The sequence below is a fragment of the Oncorhynchus mykiss genome, chromosome 3 (assembly GCF_057628025.1).
Source record: "Oncorhynchus mykiss isolate SJ-2025 chromosome 3, ASM5762802v1, whole genome shotgun sequence".
Lineage (NCBI taxonomy): Eukaryota > Metazoa > Chordata > Actinopteri > Salmoniformes > Salmonidae > Oncorhynchus > Oncorhynchus mykiss.
The window spans coordinates 24,281,439-24,293,748 of NC_143024.1; the positions used below are offsets into that span (position 1 = coordinate 24,281,439).

The following is a 12,310-nucleotide window of genomic DNA, read 5'->3' on the forward strand; positions in this document are numbered from 1 at the left end:
TAACCCACTTACAAATGCTGCCTGCCAACGATTCTATGAATGTGTTGAGGGTAAAAAGTCATTAAAACATAATTGAGCCATAAAAACTTCACTGAGGTTCTGTAGGCCAGAGAGGTGTGAATGGGCCTAGTCACTATCAAACAAAAGGTTTCACTCAAATCCATTTAGGCAAGATTGATGTATCAATCACAGGATTTCTCATTAGTTGAAACAATAAAACTTGGCTTCATCATTGCTGATGAATGCATTTGGCTCTCAATTGTTTTTGTTTTCTTTCCCACCCAAAATAATGGATACCCATGACGTTACACCTGTGTGTACCGTAACAAGTTTGACTGAGTACACTACTTCTGTGTGGTATGGGAACTGAAATGTGAAAATAGTAAAAAGGAACCTCTTTTACAGATGTGTCTTGTCTTACCAGTTCCTGGAACAACAACATGGTCTGTGATTTTATGTCACTATGGTGACGCTAAGCTTGACCAGCAAACAAACCATATCTACAGCCACACAAATAATAGGACATATCATAGATGTTATGCTGGAAGGTAGATGGTAGGTGTTCATTCCCCCTGTCCTCAACTTTTCTCCACAGAACAATTAAATAGGATGCCACTTATAACCCCCCACCCTAGACTGGGGTTGACCAATCTGAAGTCATTGCAGTACAACTGGGCCAATGGCCAAATAACAAGTATCCTGCTCCAGACTCAATGTACAGACCAATAAAAACATGGCACACGTAGCTCTGAGTTCAGGACTGATATTCCACAGATTATAAACAGCTGTTGAACTGAGCCAACTATTTCAATTGACAATTCCCTATTGACCATTAGTACTCTATTTAGTTGTTGGTACTCTCGTCCTCTCATCCTCTGCGTTGTGTATTTATCTTCAAAATATTCTTATACTTACCCCCTAGACCATTTTAAAAATAAATATACTTCAAATGTATTTTAGAAAACATACAAAAATAAACAGAATAAAACATTAGCAGGAAGCATAAAATCATTCACATTAAACACCTTGCGTTCCTATAAAACACAAAGGGCATATTTTACTTGCCATTGCAATAAGAAATAGATTTCAGACAAAGTTATAGAAAAGAGATATTAACAGGTGTGATACCACATCTGAGGGAGCATGGTTCGTTACAGCACTGAGGAGAGTTACCACTGACATATTGACCACAATCATGAGGCTTGGTGTGATGATGAGGACCCTTGTGACCCCCATCACATTCTTGTGAACACCACTGACACCCATCTCCAAAAGGACACGGTTGATGAATCTTATGATATCCCCCATCACGTAACCATCGGATTTTAGCAGACAAACATCAGGCAACAGCACACTTGATAACCTGGATGAGGATAACAAAAATAACCACAACTCCCACTATTGGAAGTATCATGCCCACCAAAAAACTTCCCCATGTACTGAATGTGGAAGACAACCACATGACTAAACCTAGATCATCTGGATTGTAATCATGATATTTAGCGCCCTCAGTACTGATCTTTTGGATTAGGTCAGTTATTTCTTCAGAATTATCAGGAATGTAAGTACAGCATTCAGCACCAATAACAACACATGTACCCCTTGTGCAGACAGAAGATAATCAAGCGCTAAATTATTTTGCATCGACACAGTAATAATGGAAACCATCTCAGCAGTAATTAACTCAAGACTCTCAGCTGTTCTATTAGCTAGGATTTCCAAAGAGTGAGCCATATTAATAACTTCCCACGCTATTTTAGAAATACCATAAGAGAGAAAAGCAATCGCAAAGAATCTCTCCGTTTCTGTAATCACACATTTATGACGCTGTGAAAAAAGAGAATTCACAGAATGTCTTACATGGGGTACTACATATCCCAAATAACACAACCCTAATAACACGACCCTTAACACAACTTTGGTAACCAGGAATAGGCATAGGAGCCACAGATAAAGTAAGTCCCAGTGGGCGCTATCATACCATTATTGATGATATTACCAAAGGTATTGACACATTAAAGTAGTCCTAGTGCCATTACTGGGCATTACTAGTGCCATTATCACTCCAGGATGTCAGCTCCACCCCCAACTCATCCACATGCTGTTGAATGGACACACATCCAGGAGAATCAGGCCTCCTCCAGCACCTATCTGCAGAACTATGTACTCTCGCATGTTGATACTCAACATTCTCACCCCAATTAGTACCAATAATCACCTTATACCAATTAACATCTCTCCATATAACCAACATTTCACTCTGGTTAAGAGGAATAGCCCTTAATGGAATACCTGGCCTTGATGTGAATGGAGCATAAGTACAAACCCAACAACTACTTTGATTGACTACTGTGGCATAGTGTACCGAGAGAGCTAGAAACGTATTGACTCCCGAGTGTCCCTCATCCTGCTGATGCATCTCTGTGTTAGATATGGAAACACCACCCACATCCTGTATAAGGAGGAAACTCACAAGGAAAATAATTTCAAACATCTTTCACTTGTCTGCAAGACAATAATATTCAATCATCCCTTTGTCAAGGTAATCATTCACCAAGTCCTTTAAAAGTGACCAGCTCTTCCACACTGGTATCAGTCCCACATAGATAACTATTAGACATGATGTTCTGACAGTCTGCCAGTAGTGAGGAATTATTCTTCCGTTCTACTGGTTGCACTTCACCGTGATATTGTATCGTTTCAGGTACAGTCAAGGGATATTGCTGCAGCCTCAGATGGTAGATTCTCATAACCTGTAACGAAGGAAACAAAAAAGTGAAAATAACATGTCCTGGTTTCAATAGAAATGGATATTTCACAGAGATTTCCCTAAGTAAGCATGTCCCGATTTTCAGGAAAAGGTTGGACATTTCACCGCGATATCCCTAATATGATGACTGCAGTATACAACATAGAAGCTTATCAGGTTTTGATCGTCTTACTATGCTTCTTCACCTGAGATTGGCCCCCAATTGCTAATCAATCAGTTCTTTATTCTCCAGGCTCCGCTTTGTCATCAAAATGGACAACCTTGCAATGAGTGACATGTATCCATCGTGATTTTCCCTGGAGCAAAATTTGATAAAGACCTTCCCATTTTGGCCCTATTGTGTCTGTCACATATTTTTTTACCATCACCCACTGTCCTGGCACTACATCATGTCCCCCCTCGGGAGTTATTCCCCTTTAGAGAGTTGTCTACAATAGTTAAGCATTGTGTCATTCATAAAGTGAATGTCTGCTTTCCTCAAATCTAACGTGCTTGGTATTATCACATTGTCCATTGTAGTAAAAAGGAGGGGTGCGTCACTTGAGTGGGTTGTGCCGTGGCGGAGATCTTTGTGGGCTACAGTGCCTTGCGAAAATATTCGGCCCCCTTGAATTTTGCGACCTTTTGCCACATTTCAGGCTTCAAACATAAAGATATAAAACTGTATTTTTTTGTGAAGAATCAACAACAAGTGGGACACAATCATGAAGTGGAACGACATTTATTGGATATTTCAAACTTTTTTAACAAATCAAAAACTGAAAAATTGGGCGTGCAAAATTATTCAGCCCCTTTACTTTCAGTGCAGCAAACTCTCTCCAGAAGTTCAGTGAGGATCTCTGAATGATCCAATGTTGACCTAAATGACTAATGATGATAAATACAATCCACCTGTGTGTATTCAAGTCTCCGTATAAATGCACCTGCACTGTGATAGTCTCAGAGGTCCGTTAAAAGCGCAGAGAGCATCATGAAGAACAAGGAACACACCAGGCAGGTCCGAGATACTGTTGTGAAGAAGTTTAAACCCGGATTTGGATACAAAAAGATTTCCCAAGCTTTAAACATCCCAAGGAGCACTGTGCAAGTGATAATATTGAAATGGAAAGAGTATCAGACCACTGCAAATCTACCAAGACCTGGCCGTCCCTCTAAACTTTCAGCTCATACAAGGAGAAGACTGATCAGAGATGCAGCCAAGAGGCCCATGATCACTCTGGATGAACTGCAGAGATCTACAGCTGAGGTGGGAGACTCTGTCCATAGGACAACAATCAGTCGTATATTGCACAAATCTGGCCTTTATGGAAGAGTGGCAAGAAGAAAGCCATTTCTTAAAGATATCCATAAAAAGTGTCGTTTAAAGTTCGCCACAAGCCACCTGGGAGACACACCAAACATGTGGAAGAAGGTGCTCTGGTCAGATGAAACCAAAATTGAACTTTTTGGCAACAATGCAAAACGTTATGTTTGGCGTAAAAGCAACACAGCTGAACACACCATCCCCTCTGTCAAACATGGTGGTGGCAGCATCATGGTTTGGGCCTGCTTTTCTTCAGCAGGGACAGGGAAGATGGTTAAAATTGATGGGAAGATGGATGGAGCCAAATACATGACCATTCTGGAAGAAAACCTGATGGAGTCTGCAAAAGACCTGAGACTGGGATGGAGATTTGTCTTCCAACAAGACAATGATCCAAAACATAAAGCAAAATCTACAATGGAATGGTTCAAAAATAAACATATCCAGGTGTTAGAATGGCCAAGTCAAAGTCCAGACCTGAATCCAATCGAGAATCTGTGGAAAGAACTGAAAACTGCTGTTTACAAATGCTCTCCATCCAAACTCACTGAGCTTGAGCTGTTTTGCAAGGAGGAATGGGAAAACATTTCAGTCTCTCGATGTGCAAAACTGATAGAGACATACCCCAAGCGACTTACAGCTGTAATCGCAGCAAAAGGTGGCGCTACAAAGTATTAACTTAAGGGGGCTGAATCATTTTGCACGCCCAATTTTTCAGTTTTTGATTTGTTAAAAAAGTTTGAAATATCCAATAAATGTCGTTCCACTTCATGATTGTGTCCCACTTGTTGTTGATTCTTCACAAAAAATACAGTTTTATATATTTATGTTTGAAGCCTGAAATGTGGCAAAAGGTCGCAAAGTTCAAGGGGGCCGAATACTTTCGCAAGGCACTGTATACTCGGCCTTGTCTCAGGATGGTAAGTTGGTGGTTGAAGATATCCCTCTAGTGGTGTGGGGGCTGTGCTTTGGCAAAGTGGGTGGGGTTATATCCTTCCTGTTTGGCCCTGTCCGGGGGTGTCATCGGATAGGGCCACAGTGTATCCTGACCCTTCCTGTCTCAGCCTCCAGTATTTATGCTGCAGTAGTTTATGTGTCATGGGTCTAGGTTCAGTTTGTTATATCTGGAGTACTTCTCCTGTCCTATCCGGTGTCCTGTGTGAATTTAAGTATGCTCTCTCTAGTTCTCTCTTTCTCATCATGTTTAGTGTTCTCTATGGTTAATCTGTCATCATGTTTATGTCACGAATCCCGCTTCCTGAGTCTGTGTTTGCCTGTGTTTCTGTCCTGGAGTGTGTTTCCGGTGTCCTGGAACGCACCCTGTCTGGTTGCCGGGCGAATTAGCTTGTTGGGAGATCGATGTTCACCCGCACCTGTATCCCATCAGTAATCTGCACACCTGTCCTGATCATCACCTCTCCCCTTCAAAAGCTCTGACCTGACATCCATTCCCTGCCGGATCGTTAGCCATGAACAGTATGTTGTGCCAGAGTATCAGCATCAAGTTGGATAGAATTTGTTTTGTTGTTTGTTACGTATTGCTTGCCTTGAACTTACCTCTGTTTGTTCTGTCTTCAGTTACTCACCCGGATCATTTACCCCATTCCCGCCTGGTCGTCAGAGGATTCTGCTTCCCCATTGGATCCACCTATTTACTCCCATCAACTCACCACCGCTACACCACCTGGATATATCTACCCATTCACTTGTAAATAAATACTCACCTTCTTCCTACTCTCCTTGTCCTGGTCTGCTTCTGGGTTCGATTTTGAAGAATCGTGACAGTTTAGTGTTCTCCATGGCTAGTCTGTCATCATGTTTAGTGTTCTCCCTGGTCAATCTGTCATGTTTAGTGTTCTAAATGGCTAGTCTGTCATGTTTAGTGTTCTCCCTTGTTAGTCTGTCATGTTTAGTCTGTCATCATGATTAGTGTTCTTGCTTGTTAGTCTGTCATCATGCTTAGTCTGTCACCACGATTAGTGTTCTCCATGGCTAGTCTGTCATGTTCAGTGTTCTCCCTGGTTAGTCTGTCATCATGGTTAGTGCTCTCTATGGTTCATCTTTCATGTTTAGTGTTCTCCATGGTTAATCTGTCATGTTTAGTGTTCTCCCTGGTTAGTCTGCCATCATGGTTAGTGTTCTCCCTGGTTAGTCTGTCGTCATGTTTACTGTTCTCCCTGGTTTGTCTGTCATCATGTTTAGTGTTCTCCATGGTTAGTCTGTCATCATGGTTAGTGTTCTCCATGGTTAGTGTTCTCCATGGTTAGTCTACTTTTATATACTGACTTATTTTGTATGATTGTATTGCTTTTTATCCTATTGATTTTCTTGGTGTATGTAAATTGACTGAGTGTGAGAAACGATTAAAATAAAATGCATTATTATTATAAGGGTTGTCGTCGGGAGAAAGAGAGGGATCGGAGGACCAAAGTGCAGCGTGGTAAGTGTTCATGATGATGTTTAATTAAAACTCAGAACACTAAATATTAAATGACACCGTGAATTTACCAAAACCGAAACAGTACCGTGTGGCCCAAACACTCACACGGAAACAAACACCCACAAACCAAAAGTGAAACCCACGCTACCTATGTATGATTCTCAATCAGGGACAACAATTGACAGCTGCCTCTGATTGAGAACCATACTAGGCCGAACTCATAAACCAATATAGACTGCCCACCCCAACTCACGCCCTGACCATACTAAAACAAAGACAAAAACAAAGGAACTAAGGTCAGAACGTGACAATTATTCTTCATGTCAAAGATGAGTCATAAGGGAACCTCTCTCTCTCCCCCCTTAGTTCACTCTGAACCACTGTGCCGCTTAAAACCCTAAACTTGCCCCTCTTCCTCCCCCTTTCTTTCCACTGCCGCCTGCTTGCCTGTCGTCTATCTTTCCGAAAACCGTGATATTAGGTTCTCAAAACATATCAAAAAGGCAATTGTTTCAAAAGGCAGTTGTTACACATGTAACAAGTTTGACTGAGTGCACTATTTCCACATGGTACAGGAACTGAAATGTACTAATAGTGAAAAGGAAACTCTTTTATAGATGTTGTTCCAGGTACTGGTACCACAAAACATGAGCTGTGATTATAGTTCACTGTGGTGCTTGAGCAGCAAACAAACCGTATCAACAACAACACAAATATTAGGACTGAATTTGACCGAGTTGAAAGGTTGTTTAATATCTTCTTAGTGTTTTCAAATTGGTGTACACACCAACTTATTTTTGGGGAGAAAAAAAATACTGAATCTATTTTAGTACCAGAGTTTTACCATTTGCACTGAAGATATGACTTTGAATATGTGTCTCGTAAAACCACCCTTCCCTCTCTCACCTCTCAATTTTCCTGTTTGGTGGAAGATGAGGTCGAAGTATCGGAGGTGTTAGGTGTGGTGAAGTTCTCGGAGTCTGTGGCTTGCACCGAGGGTCAGGATAAAGGAGTCTGACAGTAGGAGTGAAGTTTTTGGCTGATCCATTTGTGGTTTCAGGGTGGTTGAAAACAGAGTTTTGTGCTGTGGAATCAGTAAGGGTATCCAGAAGTTGTCTTGTGATAATTGTTTGTGTTTCTGCTGGTCAGATGGAGAAGGCGCTCCGCGTTAAACGAATGGGAGCAAGAAATGTGAATTGTTTTGCTCTCAAGAAAAGGGTGTCATTGAAAGGAGTGATTACTGGGGTAGCAGTAAATGTAAAAGTTCACCAACTGAATGGGAAGATTCCTGAGGTTTTTGATGCTTTTCGTTTGGTGCGACGCAGACATGGTGGTGTGAGTGGTGAAGCAGAAGAGTCATTGTCTGTTCTTTTGAGTTTTGATGTTGAGTCTTTGTCCGACAAAGTGATGTTAGGATATATAAGTTATCCTGTACGAGCTTCTGTGGTTATCCTGTAGGAGCTTTTGTGGTTATCCTGTACGAGCTTTTGTGCTGAATACATTATGTTGTTACAGGTGTCAAGCTTATGGGCATGTGGCAGCAGTGTGTAGGAGGGAGGTTCCTAGGTGTGAGAAGTGCACAGAAGGGCATGAAACAAAGGAATGTGTAGCATTGGGGAAAGTAGTGGTATGTGTTAATTGTAAGGGTGCCCATGGAGCTGGGGATGAGAAATGGCCCGTGTGAGAGAGGCAGGTTGAGGTTTCCAGGGTTAGAGGAGTGCAGAAGTTGTCATATGCTGAGGCAGTGAAGTAGAGGAAGATGGGTCAAGGGGGAGGGATCCTGAGAGGAGTGGTGTGAGTAGTAGATCTGTACCGGTACAGAACGATAGGGCAACAAATGATATACAGTAACAGTCAAAAGTTTGGACACACCTACTCATTCAAAGGGTTTTCTTAATTTTTTTACTATTTTCTACATTGAAGAATAAGACATCAAAACTATGAAATAACACATATGGAATCATTTAGTAAACAAAAAAATTCAGCAAATCCAAATATATTTCATATTTGAGATTCTTCAAAGTAGCCACACTTTGTCTTGATGACAGCTTTGCACACTCTTGAAATTCTCTCAACCAGCTTCATGACATAGTCACTTGGAATGCATTTCAATTAACAGGTGTGTCTTGTTAATAGTTAATTTGTGGAATTTCTTTCCTTCTTAATGCGTTTGAGACAATCAGTTGTGTTGCAACTAGGTAGGGGGGGTATACAGAAGATAGCCCAATTTGGTAAAAGACCAAGTCCATATTATGGCAAGAATAGCTCAAATAAGCAACGAGAAACAACAGTCCATCATCACTTTAAGACATGAAGGTCAGTCAATCCGTAGAATTTCAAGAATTTTTAAAGTTTCTTCAAGTGCAGTCACAAAAACCATCAAGCGCTATGATGAAACTGTCTCTCATGATGACTGCAACACGAAAGGAAGGCCCAGAGTACACTCTGCTGCAGAAAATAAGTTAGATGCTTCACATTGTTACTTGAACTGACACATCTCAACATCAACTGTGCCTGGCTATGCATGACAGGAAACGGAGGGCTGAGTACGCCCCCATTCTCATCGACGAGGCGGTAGTGGAGCAGGTTGAGAGCTTCAACTTCCTTGGAATCCACATCACCAACAAACTACAGTGCCTTGCGAAAGTATTCGGCCCCCTTGAACTTTGCGACCTTTTGCCACATTCTAGGCTTCAAACATAAAGATATAAAACTGTATTTTTTTGTGAAGAATCAACAACAAGTGGGACACAATCATGAAGTGGAACGACATTTATTGGATATTTCAAACTTTTTTAACAAATCAAAAACTGAAAAATTGGGCGTGCAAAATTATTCAGCCCCTTTACGTTTGAAGCCTGAAATGTGGCAAAAGGTCGCAAAGTTCAAGGGGGCCGAATACTTTCGCAAGGCACTGTATACTCTGCCTTGTCTCAGGATGGTAAGTTGGTGGTTGAAAATATCCCTCTAGTGGTGTGGGGGCTGTGCTTTGGCAAAGTGGGTGGGGTTATATCCTTCCTGTTTGGCCCTGTCCGGGGGTGTCATCGGATAGGGCCACAGTGTATCCTGACCCTTCCTGTCTCAGCCTCCAGTATTTATGCTGCAGTAGTTTATGTGTCATGGGTCTAGGTTCAGTTTGTTATATCTGGAGTACTTCTCCTGTCCTATCCGGTGTCCTGTGTGAATTTAAGTATGCTCTCTCTAGTTCTCTCTTTCTCATCATGTTTAGTGTTCTCTATGGTTAATCTGTCATCATGTTTATGTCACGAATCCCGCTTCCTGAGTCTGTGTTTGCCTGTGTTTCTGTCCTGGAGTGTGTTTCCGGTGTCCTGGAACACACCCTGTCTGGTTGCCGGGCGAATTAGCTTGTTGGGAGATCGATGTTCACCCGCACCTGTATCCCATCAGTAATCTGCACACCTGTCCTGATCATCACCTCTCCCCTTCAAAAGCTCTGACCTGACATCCATTCCCTGCCGGATCGTTAGCCATGAACAGTATGTTGTGCCAGAGTATCAGCCTCAAGTTGGATAGAATTTGTTTTGTTGTTTGTTACGTATTGCTTGCCTTGAACTTACCTCTGTTTGTTCTGTCTTCAGTTACTCACCCGGATCATTTACCCCATTCCCGCCTGGTCGTCAGAGGATTCTGCTTCCCCATTGGATCCACCTATTTACTCCCATCAACTCACCACCGCTACCCGCTACACCACCTGGATATATCTACCCATTCACATTCACTTGTAAATAAATACTCACCTTCTTCCTACTCTCCTTGTCCTGGTCTGCTTCTGGGTTCGATTTTGAAGAATCGTGACAGTTTAGTGTTCTCCATGGCTAGTCTGTCATCATGTTTAGTGTTCTCAATGGTTCATCTGTCATCATGTTTAGTGTTCTAAATGGCTAGTCTGTCATCATGTTTAGTGTTCTCCATGGCTAGTCTGTCATCATGTTTAGTGTTCTCAATGGTTCATCTGTCATCATGTTTAGTGTTCTAAATGGCTAGTCTGTCATCATGTTTAGTGTTCTCCATGGTTAGTCTGTCATGTTTAGTCTGTCATCATGATTAGTGTTCTCCATGGCTAGTCTGTCATCATGATTAGTGTTCTTGCTTGTTAGTCTGTCATCATGCTTAGTCTGTCACCACGATTAGTGTTCTCCATGGCTAGTCTGTCATGTTCAGTGTTCTCCCTGGTTAGTCTGTCATCATGGTTAGTGCTCTCTATGGTTCATCTTTCATGTTTAGTGTTCTCCATGGTTAATCTGTCATCATGTTTAGTGTTTTCCATGGTTAGTCTGTCATGTTTACTGTTCTCCATGGTTAGCCTGTCATCATGTTTAGTGTTCTCCCTGGTTTGTCTCATGTTTAGTGTTCTCCCTTGTTAGTCTGTCATGGTTAGTGTTCTCCCTGGTTTGTCTGTCATCATGGTTAGTGTTCTCCATGGTTAGTCTACTTTTATATACTGACTTATTTTGTATGATTGTATTGCTTTTTATCCTATTGATTTTCTTGGTGTATGTAAATTGACTGAGTGTTGTGAGAAACGATTAAAATAAAATGCCCACGCTACCTAACGAAACCCACGCTACCTATGTATGATTCTCAATCAGGGACAACAATTGACAGCTGCCTCTGATTGAGAACCATACTAGGCCGAACTCATAAACCAATATAGACTGCCCACCCCAACTCACGCCCTGACCATACTAAAACAAAGACAAAAACAAAGGAACTAAGGTCAGAACGTGACAATTATTCTTCATGTCAAAGATGAGTCATAAGGGAACCTCTCTCTCTCCCCCCTTAGTTCACTCTGAACCACTGTGCCGCTTAAAACCCTAAACTTGCCCCTCTTCCTCCCCCTTTCTTTCCACTGCCGCCTGCTTGCCTGTCGTCTATCTTTCCGAAAACCGTGATATTAGGTTCTCAAAACATATCAAAAAGGCAATTGTTTCAAAAGGCAGTTGTTACACATGTAACAAGTTTGACTGAGTGCACTATTTCCACATGGTACAGGAACTGAAATGTACTAATAGTGAAAAGGAAACTCTTTTATAGATGTTGTTCCAGGTACTGGTACCACAAAACATGAGCTGTGATTATAGTTCACTGTGGTGCTTGAGCAGCAAACAAACCGTATCAACAACAACACAAATATTAGGACTGAATTTGACCGAGTTGAAAGGTTGTTTAATATCTTCTTAGTGTTTTCAAATTGGTGTACACACCAACTTATTTTTGGGGAGAAAAAAAATACTGAATCTATTTTAGTACCAGAGTTTTACCATTTGCACTGAAGATATGACTTTGAATATGTGTCTCGTAAAACCACCCTTCCCTCTCTCACCTCTCAATTTTCCTGTTTGGTGGAAGATGAGGTCGAAGTATCGGAGGTGTTAGGTGTGGTGAAGTTCTCGGAGTCTGTGGCTTGCACCGAGGGTCAGGATAAAGGAGTCTGACAGTAGGAGTGAAGTTTTTGGCTGATCCATTTGTGGTTTCAGGGTGGTTGAAAACAGAGTTTTGTGCTGTGGAATCAGTAAGGGTATCCAGAAGTTGTCTTGTGATAATTGTTTGTGTTTCTGCTGGTCAGATGGAGAAGGCGCTCCGCGTTAAACGAATGGGAGCAAGAAATGTGAATTGTTTTGCTCTCAAGAAAAGGGTGTCATTGAAAGGAGTGATTACTGGGGTAGCAGTAAATGTAAAAGTTCACCAACTGAATGGGAAGATTCCTGAGGTTTTTGATGCTTTTCGTTTGGTGCGACGCAGACATGGTGGTGTGAGTGGTGAAGCAGAAGAG

At 41.7% G+C, this 12,310-nt stretch overlaps 1 long non-coding RNA gene and 1 pseudogene across 1 annotated transcript; one reads left to right on the top strand and one right to left on the bottom strand.

The window, feature by feature from the left end:
- Window positions 1–1,151: 1,151 nt before the first annotated feature.
- On the bottom strand, window positions 1,152–2,003 carry LOC149984466 (endogenous retrovirus group PABLB member 1 Env polyprotein-like; annotated as a pseudogene).
- Window positions 2,004–9,827: 7,824 nt separating this feature from the next.
- Window positions 9,828–10,281, top strand: LOC149984467 (uncharacterized). The gene is made up of 2 exons (XR_016492976.1): window positions 9,828–10,010; window positions 10,113–10,281. It is a non-coding gene; the product is annotated as an uncharacterized LOC149984467 (long non-coding RNA).
- The last annotated feature ends 2,029 nt before the right edge of the window (window positions 10,282–12,310 follow it).